The sequence below is a fragment of the Syngnathoides biaculeatus genome, chromosome 20, assembly GCF_019802595.1.
Source record: "Syngnathoides biaculeatus isolate LvHL_M chromosome 20, ASM1980259v1, whole genome shotgun sequence".
Taxonomy (NCBI): domain Eukaryota; kingdom Metazoa; phylum Chordata; class Actinopteri; order Syngnathiformes; family Syngnathidae; genus Syngnathoides; species Syngnathoides biaculeatus.
The window spans coordinates 12710572-12723533 of record NC_084659.1 but is presented as its reverse complement, the minus strand read 5'-3'; positions in this window follow the sequence as shown (position 1 = coordinate 12723533).

Genomic DNA, 12962 nt, shown 5'->3' with positions numbered 1-12962 from the left:
TAAAAAAGAGCCCTTTAAAAAAACATACCGGTAAAAATCACGGGGACACGGTATTAACACAGCAGCTACACCCTAGCAGAGCAGTAACACTAGGGCGGCGCTAACAGGGCTGGTTAAAAGAAAACATACTGGTAAAAAAAAAAAAGAAATAAAACAGCCGTGGCAGCTACACAGTAGCAACACGGTAGCACAGCACTAAAAGAGTCGGTTAAAAAAAAAAAAAACACACCTAATGAGAAACATGCTAGTGCGGTGCTAAAGCTAGCACGGCGCTAACAGGGGCGGTTAAAAAAAACATACCGGTAAAAATCACAGAGACACGGCCTTAACACCCCAGCTACACACTAGCAAAGCGGTAAAGCCAGCACAATGCTAACAGGGCGGGTTAAAAGAAAACCTACCGGTAATAAAAAAAAAAAAAGAAAAAAAAACAGCCGTGGCAGCTACACAGTAGCAACACGGTAGCACAGTACTAAAAAAGAGCCCTTTAAAAAAACATACCTAATGAGACGCAGTAGTAACATAGCAGAAATATGCTAGTGCAGTGCTAACAGGGCCGGCTTAAAAAAAACATACCTAATGAGACGCAGAAGTAACAAAGCAGAAACATGCTAGTGTGGTGGTAGCGCGGCCCAAACAGGGGCAGTTAAAAAAAAAAAACATACCGGTAAAAATCACGGAGACACAGCATTAACACAGCAGCTACACGCTAGCACAGCGGTAACACTAGCGCAGCGGTAAAAAAAGAAAAAAAACATACCTAATGAGACGCAGTAGTAACAGCAGAAATATGCAAGTGCGATGCGAACAGGGCCGGTTTAAAAAAACATACCTAATGAGACGCAGTGGTAACACAGCAGAAACATGCTAGTGCGGTTCTAGTGCGACGCTAACAGGTGCAGTTAAAAAAAAAAAACATACCGGTAAAAATCACAGAGACACGGCATTAACACAGCAGCTACACACTAGCAAAGCGGTAAAGCCAGCGCAATGCTAACAGGGCGGGTTAAAAGAAAACCTACCGGTAAAAAAAAAAAAAAAAACAGCCGTGGCAGCTACACAGTAGCGACACGGTAGCACAGCACTAAAAAAGAGCCGGTTAAAAAAAAACATACCTAATGAGACGCAGTAGTAACACAGCAGAAACATGCTAGTGTGGTGGTAGCGCGGCCCAAACAGGGGCAGTTAAAAAAAAAAAACATACCGGTAAAAATCACGGAGACAAAGCATTAACACAGCAGCTACACGCTAGCACAGCGGTAACACTAGCGTAGCAGTAAAAAAAAAAAACATACCTAATGAGACGCAGTAGTAACATAGCAGAAATATGCTAGTGCAGTGCTAACAGGGCCGGTTTAAAAAAAACATACCTAATGAGACGCAGTGGTAACACAGCAGAAACATGCTAGTGCGGTTCTAGTGCGACGCTAACAGGTGCAGTTAAAAAAAAAAAACATACCGGTAAAAATCACAGAGACACGGCATTAACACAGCAGCTTCACGCTAGCGCAGCGGTAAACCTAGCGCTTTGCTAACAGATCCGGTTAAAAAAAAAACATACCTAATGAGACAAAGTAGTAACATAGCAGAAACATGGTAGCGCGGCGCTAACAGGGGCAGTTAAAAAAAAACATACCGGTAAAAATCACGGAGACACGGCATTAACACAGCAGCTACACACAAGCAAAGCGGTAAAGCCAGCGCAATGCTAACAGGGCGGGTTAAAAGAAAACCTACCGGTAAAAAAAAAAAAAAACAGCCGTGGCAGCTACACAGTAGCGACACGGTAGCACAGCACTAAAAAAGAGCCGGTTAAAAAAAAACATACCTAATGAGACGCAGTAGTAACACAGCAGAAACATGCTAGTGTGGTGGTAGCGCGGCCCAAACAGGAGCAGTTGAAAAAAAAAAACATACCGGTAAAAATCACGGAGACACGGCATTAACACAGCAGCTACACGGTAGCACAGTGGTAACGCTAGCCTAGCGCTAACAGGGCCGGTCAAAAAAGAACATACCGGTAAAAGTCACATATATACAGGCACATATATTCCAGTGCCCCCTTGCGGCCGTTAGGAAAAAATGAACAAATTAGCCGCATGTGAAAAAAGTCGTGGTTTATAGGCCGGAAATTACGTTACTTTTTTTTTAACTGTTTGCTTAGATTATAGGGAACAAAAGAAGTAATTATCATATGAAATATTGATAATAAAAGCATGATTCCGCTGTCATTGGTTCCAAAAGAGCATTTGTCGGGTAGTTATGATATTTCCTTGAATCGTGGCCTCGACTACCCACAAAGATGAAAGAATTGCTGCTGTTGCGCACCAAAGCGGCGGCACCTATGCGGCGTGAACGGGTCTCTTGGATGAGTTAACGTAGTTAATAAGTTCCTTGTGCAGTAATATATAACATCTTACAACATATGGAAAGAGCAATATATTAACAGAGCCTTTGTGATGATTGGTGAAAGTACACGTTTCAATCCACAACGAGAGGAAATACATTTTTCTTTTGTTGTGTTTATTTTGAATTTTCCAGTGTTTTGTGGTTAATTGAAGTCAAAACACCTTTGTATGACTTTACATTATTTTATTTCGTTATGACATTAAGGTCATATTTTGTATTATTAGCGCACAAAATGGATGATGGGTAACTTTTTTTTCAAAGGACACATTTAATGCTACTTTTGTATTTCTGCACGCCGCAGGAACTTTTGTCGGCGCGCTAATTTCAGTCACGCTGCTAACAGCGACGCACAAGATGTGTGAGGTGAAGTTAAAGTTTATTACTTGAATTTACATGAATAAAAAAATGAGATGAAGTATGTAGAAAAGCATGGTTATGTGGAAATTGTATAGCAAAGACTTTGCGTATCACCAAAGCGATGATATTTCGTGTGGAAGCGAAAGCTAGCATATTGTAGCGCGCGCGGACACCAGAGCTAGCATTAGCCTCAACCGTTCTTTTTTTTTTTTTTTTTTTTTTTTTTTTACTCCCATGGAAAGTTTCAAACTTTGAAATTTTTTTTCCACTGCAGTCACGGGAGACGGCGAGGACTTACCGTCTTCTGTTTTGTTGTTATTCATCTATAAATATGATTATGACAAGGTGAAAAACGTTTTCCGTCATATTGGCGGCGCACCCAATTTGTAACGTGCTCTTTTGTGTATGAATCTGCTTTTTTTTCTTTTTGTTTTCCACACGTGCAGCTCAGGCTATTTTGCTGTTGTTTCACTGATGATGCCTATTATTATGAATTATTATGTATGGCCTTGATTGCTTTCACTTATGTAAATGTCCAAAGATATTTCAACTGTTCTTTTCAGAATACAGACAACTACATACAACGTGTACAGTATGTGGCATTTTTTCCCCCACTGATGCAAATGCAATAGGAAAATCATTTCATATTTCACAAGCATTTACAGGATTAATTTTTAAAGGGGAAATCCAGTGCTTTGCATTAACAATGTATCCAATAGGTCGTGTAATATGTACCCTATTTTGACAATGTGATGTTAAATCTTCTCTGATTTATTGGTGTTTTGAGAAGATTTTTATCGACAATTACGAATTTTCAGGGGCGCTGCCATTTTTACAAGTCACATGATCTACGTGGGCGTATTTGACGTGTTATGTGGCGTTCTAAACATGGGACACCATTTATGCCCAGTGCTGATTTCTCAAATTTATCCTCATCTGATGAAGAAATAGCAGTATCGGGAAGACGAAGGAATACTTCCATACAGATTTGAAACTGTGGCTGTAATTAATGTTGAACATTCGTATGGTTCTTCGGACGGGAACGACGCAGAGTCTGACGAGCGAGCTTCCGTGGCGGGCTGCGAGCTTAGCTTGCGGGCGGCGGAGGCCTTTAACCGAGTTCCGGTGGCGGTGGAGGCCTTTGGCCGAGCTTTGGCGTCTGGGGCTAACGGTTTCCGCCACCTGGAAGCTTGGCTCGTGGCCCGGCGCCGGCTGCTTCGTTGGCCCCAGACGTCGAAGCTCAGCTTGCGGCCCGTTGCCAGAGCTCGTGGCCCCCCTTCGGTGGTGGCGGAGGCCTTTAGCCTAGCTTCGATGTCTGGCGCTAACGGCCTCCGCTGCCTTGAAGCTCAACTCGCGGCTGGCCGCTGGAGCTCACTTGTCGGACTCCGCGTCATTCCTGTCCGAAGAACCATCCACGGCTGCCGCCCCGGCGCTCCCGGCGCTCCCGGGGGGCTTTGTTTATGCACTTATGTCGTGTGTAGGCCTCTGAGGAGTCAGACTCCGCGTCATTCCGTCTGAAGAACCATCCGAATATTCAACATAAATTGTTGTTAATTAATGCTTCGTGAGCCCCGGACGCCGAAGCTAGGCTAAAGGCCTCCACGAGCTCCGGTGCGGCCCCCGAGCCGAGCTTCAACGTCCGGGGAAGCCTTTAGCCGGGCTTTGGCGGTGGCGGAGGCCACTTCTTTAGCCCCGGACACCGAACCTCGGCTAAAGGCCTGCACCACCATCGAAGCTCGGCTAAAGGCCTCCGCCAACCCCGAAGCTCGGCTAAAGGCCTCCGTCACCTGAAAGCTCGGCTCGCGGCGGGCTCGCTCGTTAGACTCCGCGTGATTCCCGCCCGAAGAACCATCCGAATATTCAACATTAATTACAGCCACAGTTTCATATCTGTATGGAAGTATTCCTCCGTCTTCCCGATCAACCGATACCGCTATTTCTTCATCAGATGAGGATAAATCTGAGAAATCAGCGCTGGGCATAATGAAATCGCGCATTTGCAACGAAACGTAACACGTCACATACGCCCACGTAGGTCATGTGACTCGTGAAAAGGGCAGCGCCCCTGAAAATTCGTAATTGTCCATAAAAATCTTCTCAAAACACCAATAAATGAGAGATGATTTAGCATCACATTTTCAAAATAGGGTACATATTACATGACCTATTGATACACTGTTCATGTAAAGCACTGGATTTCCCCTTTAATTATACATGATTAAAATGTTCATTTTTGGCAATGCAGTTAATTTGCACTAATTGATGACAGCAGTTTACAAATTATTCTTAAATTGGATTGGATTATTTGAGTTTCAGTTATTTTTTTTATGGGAAACATTTCACCACCTAATGGGAGATCCAACATTATGTTTTGTTTGTAAGGTTCGACTTACCATAGTTGAATTATGACATTTTTTTGTGGTGGGAGGATGGGGGGGGGTGCAATTCGTTTAAAATTTTTATATCGGAAGGGAACCAATCTAACCTCCTCTCTGTAATCTCTCTTCCCCCCACCCCCCCCCCGCCCTCAGCCAAACCAACACACCGTCTTGTATTTGGTTGAGAACTACTTCCTCCCACATCCCAACAACATGCATTCATTGGAAACTTTAAATTGCCCCAAGGTGTGATTGTGACTGTTTGTCTGGATGTGCCCCTGCGATTGGCTTTGCAACCAGTTCAGGGTGTACCCCGCCTCCTGCCCGATGAGAGCAGGGATAGCCTCCAGTACTCCGGTGACCCTTGTGAGGATAAACGGCTCAGAAAATGGATGGTTGGCTGGACTGTTGAAGCTCAAATTCAATCCAGTTGGACGAAGTCTGAAATCTCTCCAATGTTTTTGATGTCTCAGTTTTAAGGTTTAGGGTTTGAATCTCGGCTCAGATTCTTGTTCACCCTGAGTTTAGGTGGGTTTTCTCCGGGTACTTCAGTTTCTGCTCAAATTCCTGGTGAATTAAACACCTGACATTGTCCCTAGGTATGAATGTGAGTATGAATAATTATTTGACTCAATTATGTGCACCCTGTGACTGACTGGTGGGCAGTCCAAGGTTTAGCTTGCCTCTCATCCAAAGTCACCCCCAACTCGTGTAGGCTCATGTAGGGGGGGTTAATCCTTTCTCACGTAAATTAGCCATAGCTAACCCAAAACCCTGTACTTGTACAGCTGGGTCCTTGCTTAATATGATTTCTGCTACTCTGATGACAGGAGGGCAAGTACGGGTATGGTGGCAAGCCAAACAGCCCAGAGACTCAAACCCGAATCCTTAAACCTGTGAAGCAGATATCACGGGGCAGAAAACCTTCGAAAGAATTCAGGCTTCATCCAGGCTGAATTTGAGCTTCAATAGTCCATCCATCCATCCATTTTCTTTGCCGCTTATCCTCATAAGAGGCGAGGGATTCCTGGAGCCTTTCCCAGCTGTCAACGGACAGGAGGCAGGGTACACCCTGAACTGGTTTCCAACCAATCGCAGGGCACATAGAGATACACAGCCGCACTCACAACAAGACCTAGAGGCAATTTAGAGTGTCCAATTAAGGTTGCATGTTTTTGGAATGTGGGACGAATCCGAAGTGCCCGGAGAAAACCCACGCAGGCACAGGGAGAACATGCTAACTAAACACAGGTGGGGCCGGGATTGAAACCGGGACCTCAAAAATGTGAGCCCAATGCTTTCCAGCTGCTCCACTGTGCCGCACTACTGTTCATGTTTGCAAAAGAAAATACTTTTAATATCTCAACATTATCATTTATGATACAATTTGAAATGTTGGTACAGATTTTCACAAGAATCATGGAAGTTGACACATTAGATTGGCCCTTCGGGGCCACATAAAATCATGTGGTGGGCCGGTTCTGGCCCCCGGGCCTTGTGTTTGACACCTCCTGGTCCAACTTACAGCTATCGCTGATTCTCCCAGAGTTTAATCACGATACCTATACATATACCCATTGAGGTACCTTCTGTAACTATAGTGTAAAGTTATTTTAAAATGATATATTCTGTGAATAGCAGTGAGTATTTTTGTGGTGTGAACGTATAGTGAAGAAAATAAGTATTTGAACACCCTGTTATGCAAGTTCTCCCACTTAGAAATCATGGAGGGGTCTGAAATTTCCGTCGTAGGTGCATCGTCCACTGTGAGAGAGATCATCTACAAAGAAAAATCCAGAAATCACAATGTACTGTATAATTTTCAAATGATTTATTTGTGTGATACAGCTGCATATAAGTATTTCAACACCTGTCTATCGACTATAATTCTGACCCTCAAAGACCCGTTAGTCCGCCTTTAAAAGTCCCCCTCCACTCCATGTATTATCCTCAATCAGATGCACCTGTGTGAGGTCGTTAGCTGCATAAAGACACCTGTCCACCCCATACAATCAGTAAGACTCAAACCTGTAACATGGCAAAGACCAAAGAGCTGTACAAAGACACCAGAGACAAAACTTTACAAGCAGCTTTGTGAAAAACGGTCCACTGTTGGAGCAATCATTAGAGAATGGAAGAAGCTAAACGAATGATGAGTTCCATCCCAAGAACACCATCCCTCCTGTGCAGCATGGTGGTGGTGGCATCACGCTTTGGGGGGACGACTGCACTGTATTTCGGAGAGGATGACCACGGCCATGTATTGTGATATTTTGGGGAACAACCTCTTTCCCTCAGTCAGAGCATTGAAGATGGGTCATAAACGGGGTCTTTAGACATGACAATAACCCGAAGCACACAGCCAGGAAAAACAAGGAGTGTCTCCGTAAGAAGCATATCAAGGTTCTGTTGTGGGCTAGCCAGTTTCCAGACATAAACCCAATAGAAAATCTTTCGAGGGACCTGAAACTCCGTGTTTCTCAGTGACAGCCCAGAAACCTGTCTGATCTAGAGAAGATCTATGTGGAGGAGTGGGCCAAAATCCCTCCTGCAGTGTGTGCAAACCTGGTGAACAACTACAGGAAATGTTTGACCTCTGTAATTACAAACAAACGCTACTGTACCAAATGTTAACGTCGGTTTTCTCAGGTGTTCAAATACTTATTTGCAGCTGTATCACACAAATAAATGGTTAGAAAAATCCTACATTGTGATTTCTGGATTTTTCCTTTTAGATTATCTGTCTCACAATGTACATGCACCTACAATGAAAATTTCAGACCCCTCCATGTTTCCTAAGCGGGAGAACTTGTAGGGTGTTCAAATACTTATTTTCTTCACTCTATGTAGTCTATATTTCTCTAACAGTGTCAGTCTTTTACAGGTATTCAGTAGCCTCCTTCCCCAGTCCCGTTTCTCATACCCTCCCCACAGCTAAGGATGCGTTTTTTCAGGTAAGAGCACCATCGCGGTCAGATTACCAGTTGCCCAAATCATAAATCATGAATTGAAAAATTGAAAGCTTTTCTGATCTATAAAAATTGGTGCTCGAGTTTTGAGAAAAAGAAAAAAAGTAATTCATAACAGACTTCGTGATGACTGTATCTGAATGAATCATATTTGTCACAAATTATTATTATTTTTTCCCAATTCAGTACATTTTTGTCTCATTTATGAACAATGAACTGAAATCCTTAAACTGCATATGCCGGTATTGAATGTACTGCATATGCCGGTATTGAATGTACTGCATGCTATACATTTGGTGGACAGGATTTGAGACAGCCAAATGCTAAACAGTTAGCAATCACGATATTAACGTGCTAGCAATTACCATTTTTGGTCAAAAAAATACTATTTTTTAACAAAGTTATGTAACCATTATACATCGAACAGTGTCTGAAATATTGCAGATCCAAAACGGCAAAATTCACAGGAGGAGAATCCACCGATCGATCAATCGGTTTTCTGGTTTAATTCGTCTTGCTAGTTTTTCTTCAGTCCTTTAGAACTTTAGTGGTACTTCAACTGTACACCTATGGACAATTTAGAACGCAGGTGTCAACTATGCTGCCATAGATCTACGTCTCAACTTTGGATCTGATACACAATTTCTCCTTTGGCATGAAAATTAAAAATGGCAGGTGTGTTGAGAAATCATGTAGGGGTCTGAAATTTTCATCGTAGGTGCATGTCCACTGTGAGAGAGATCATCTAAAAGGAAAAATCCAGAAATCACAATGTATGATTTTTTTTTTTAGATTTATTTGTGTGATACAGCTGCAAATAAGTATTTGAACACCTGTGAAAACCAATGTTAATATTTGGTACAGTAGCCTTTGTTTGCAATTAGAGGTCAAACATTTCCTGTAGTTGTTCACCAGGTTTGCACACACTGCAGGAGGGATTTTGGCCCACTCCTCCACACAGATCTTCTCTAGATTAGACAGGTTTCTGGGCTGTTGCTGAGAAACACAGAGTTTCAGGTCCCTCCAAAGATTTTCTATTGGGTTTAGGTCTGGAGATTGGATAGGCCACACCAGAACCTTGATATGTGGTTTATGCACCACTCCTTGGTTTTCCTGGCTGTGTGATTCGGGTCATTGACATGTCGAAAGACCCCGTTTGTGACCCATCTTCAATGCTCTGACTGAGGGAAAGCAATTGTTCCCAAAATCTCACAATACATGGCTGCGGTCGTCCTGTCCCGTGTGCAGAAAAACACCCCCAAAGAATGTTTCTACCACTCCCATGCTTCACAGAAGGGATGGTGTTCTCGGGATGGAACTCATCATTTGTCTTCCTCCAAACACGGTGAGTGGAATTACGACCAAAAAGTTCAATTTTGGTCTCATCTGACCACAAAACTTTCTCCCATGACTCCTCTGTATCATCCAAATGGTCATTGGCAAACTTAAGACGGGTCTTGACATGTGCTGGTTTAAGCAGGGGAAGGAACCTTCCGTGCCATGCGTGACTTCAAACCATGACGTCTTAGTGTCTTACCAAGAGTCACCTTGGAACCGGTGGTCCCAGCTCTTTTCAAGTCATTGACCAAGTCCTGTTGTGTAGTCCTGGGTTGATTCCTCAACTTTCTAAGGATCATTAAGAACCCACGAGGTAATATCTTGCACGGGGCTCAACTCTGATTGATGTTTAGCACCATGTTTCACTTCTTTCATTTTCTAATGATTGCTCCAACAGTGGACCTTTTTTCACCAAGCTGTTCTCCATTTTCTCCGTAGACCTTTCCAGCCGTGGGGAGTTTTACAATTTTGTCTCTGGTGTCTTTGGACAGTTCTGTGGTCTTGGCCATGTTACAAGTTTGAGTCTTACTGATCGTATGGGGTGGACAGGTGTCTTTATGCACCTTACGACCTCATACAGGTGCATCTGATTCGGGATGGAGGTGGACTTTTAAAGGCGGACTAACAGGTCTTTGAGGGTCAGAATTCTAGCTGATAGGTGTTCAAATACTTATTTGCAGCTGTATCACACAAATCGTTAAAAAATCATACATTGTGATTTCTGGATTTTTCTTTGTAGATTATCTCTCTCACAGTGGACGATGCAACTACGACAAAAATTTCAGACCCCTCCGTGATTCCTAAGTGGGAAAACTTGCAATATAGCAGGGTGTTCAAATACTTATTTTATTGACTGGATATTGTATGCATGTTATAGCACAAAACCCATAGATCAAAATAGATCACACCTGCCACTCACACACTTGTGGTGTAGGGATTAATAATCAACGACTGTGTCTATTGTCTCGTCTGTAGCAGTTCCAGCGAGGTCCAGCCTAATCATGGACAATTCATGGTCCACAATCCTGATGTCACCAGTCCCTCCTCCTCTCTGGTCTGGTCTGGAACACGACCACTGACCTCTGATACTGTAGATTCAGCCGACAAGACTTAATGGTGACACTACTGCCACTTTTTTTTTTTTTTTGGGGGGGGGGGGTAATGGTTGTGTATGGATCTTCATAAATGGGAGGGCACAGTTAATTTTGTATCGTGGAAAAATATTGGGTGATATGCATTTACGGTGGCCTGGAAGAGCCAAACAATATAATAAATTGTGAAACATTTAAACATTTCACGACCCCTCCCCCGATAAAACCCCCCAAAATACAAAACACTTTAGTGTTTCACAATATGTCACATTGTTTTGCACTTCCAGGCCACCGTACTGATAGGAATACATCCACCATTTATAAAATACTGACCCCCTCCCCCCAATAAAAAATAATAATACTCAATCAATTATCTGTAACACTCGTGTGGAATCATGGGCATACCTTGCACATCTGATCATATTCCAAAATAATATATGCATATTATGTACCAGAGATTGTGCCTATGCAAAGTTAGCAATGCAATACAGTTATGCAATAATACAGCATCATCAAAGTTATGTATACTATTTATATTAGTGGGAACGATATGAGTTGCGATGTAGTCTTTATGGGGGGGGTAGTGTACGTCGTATCGTCTTGCTAACATATCGAAATCATATTCTCAAGCACAAACGGAAACATTCCAGAATTTGCTACACGCTTTGGATTATTATGTTGTATTATATGTGGAAGATCATAAATGAATCTACTTGATATTGCAATATTTCAAACTAAAAATATCCATGCAGGTTGTTATGCTAGCACGTTGGATAGTTGAAAGTTCACCTTGCTGTGTGAGGGTGTCATGGCTGTTTGACGCGAAATGTTAGGTGAAGAAAAATGAAGGAAGCGTTCGGCAGTATGTTTGCAATACATTTTTATCAATTTATGTCACTTTCTTTTAAATCAATAAAAAAAAAAATCAACCACCCATTTATGATTCCTTCTCTTATCATTAAATGTGAGCCATGTTTAAATTACACAAGTCTTTCTTTCTATAAGTCTTTTTTTCGGTCATTAAAATCAAATTGTACAAAATCCAAAGCAATGTATCGTATAGGAAATAATTTAAATCTGATTAATTGGTTCCAGAAACCCCAAATTATATTCTAAAAAATGATTTTGAAGAGGCAGCACGGTGGCTCAGCTGGAAAGTGTTGGCCTCACAGTTCTGAGGACCCGGGTTCAATCCTTGCGCCGCCTATGTGGAATTTTACATTTTCTCTCCGTGGCTGGGTGGGTTTTCTTCGGGCACTCCGGTTTCCTCCCACATCCCATCAACATGCAACATTAATTGGAGCCTCTAAATTGCCCCTAGGAGTGATTGTGAGTGCGGCTGTTTGTTTGTCTCAATGTGCCCTGTTGACAGCTGGGATAGGCTCCAGCACTCCCACGACCTTTGTGAGGATAAGTGGCAAAAGAAACGGATGGATGGATTTTAAAGAAATAAACTCTAGATTTACATCCAAAAACAGTGTGAAATAGGTACTACTAATGGAATTATCCATCCATCCATTTTCTTCACTGCTTATCCTCACCAGGGTCGCAGGGAGTGCTGGAGTCTGTCCCAGCTGTCAACAGGGACGAGGCGGGGTACACCCGGAACTGGTTAGTTGATTGAAAACTCTTGATGACATATGCTACAAGAAGTTGAGCGTTGGAACTCCATCCATCCAACCATTTTCTTTGTCACTTATCCTCACAAGGGTCGCAGGAGTGCTGGAGCCTATCCCAGCTGATGACAGGCAAGAGGTGGGGGTACACCCTGAACTGGTTGCCAGCCAATCGCCAGGCACATGGAGACAGACAACAGTCGCACTCACAATCACACCTAGGGACAATTTAGAGTGTTCTATCAATGTTGCATGTTTTTAGGTGTCGACAGAAGTGTCAGTGTCCACAGAAAACCCACACAGGCATGGGGGAGAACATACAAACTCCACACAGGTGGGCCGGGATTGAACCCTGGACCTCAGAACCGTGAGGCCAATGCTTTCCAGCTTCACCACCGTGCCGTGACTTTCTCTCATATTATAAAAAAAAAAAAAGTTCAACAGACTGCAAAGTGTGGTCGATTAAGTGAGCTTTTATTAAAAACTCAAGGACATAACAAGACTCCCAGTCTGCTCGGCAACAGTCAGACCAGATGAGTATACAATCCAGGATGTTCCGCAAAAAAATATATACACACTTTGAATAGTAATTCTAAACTTAGTATTTATTGTAATTTGAATCATTTTAACAGGCAAAAGAATTAAAAAATATCATTATTTAAAGTTTGTTTACATTTTGGGGACACCCTGTACATTTTGCTACACTTTCCTATCTCATGCTCATACAAATGACATTACCCATTCTGCTAACTTCTTTATTCCCACCTGATTTCATCCATCCATCCATCCATCCATCCATCCATT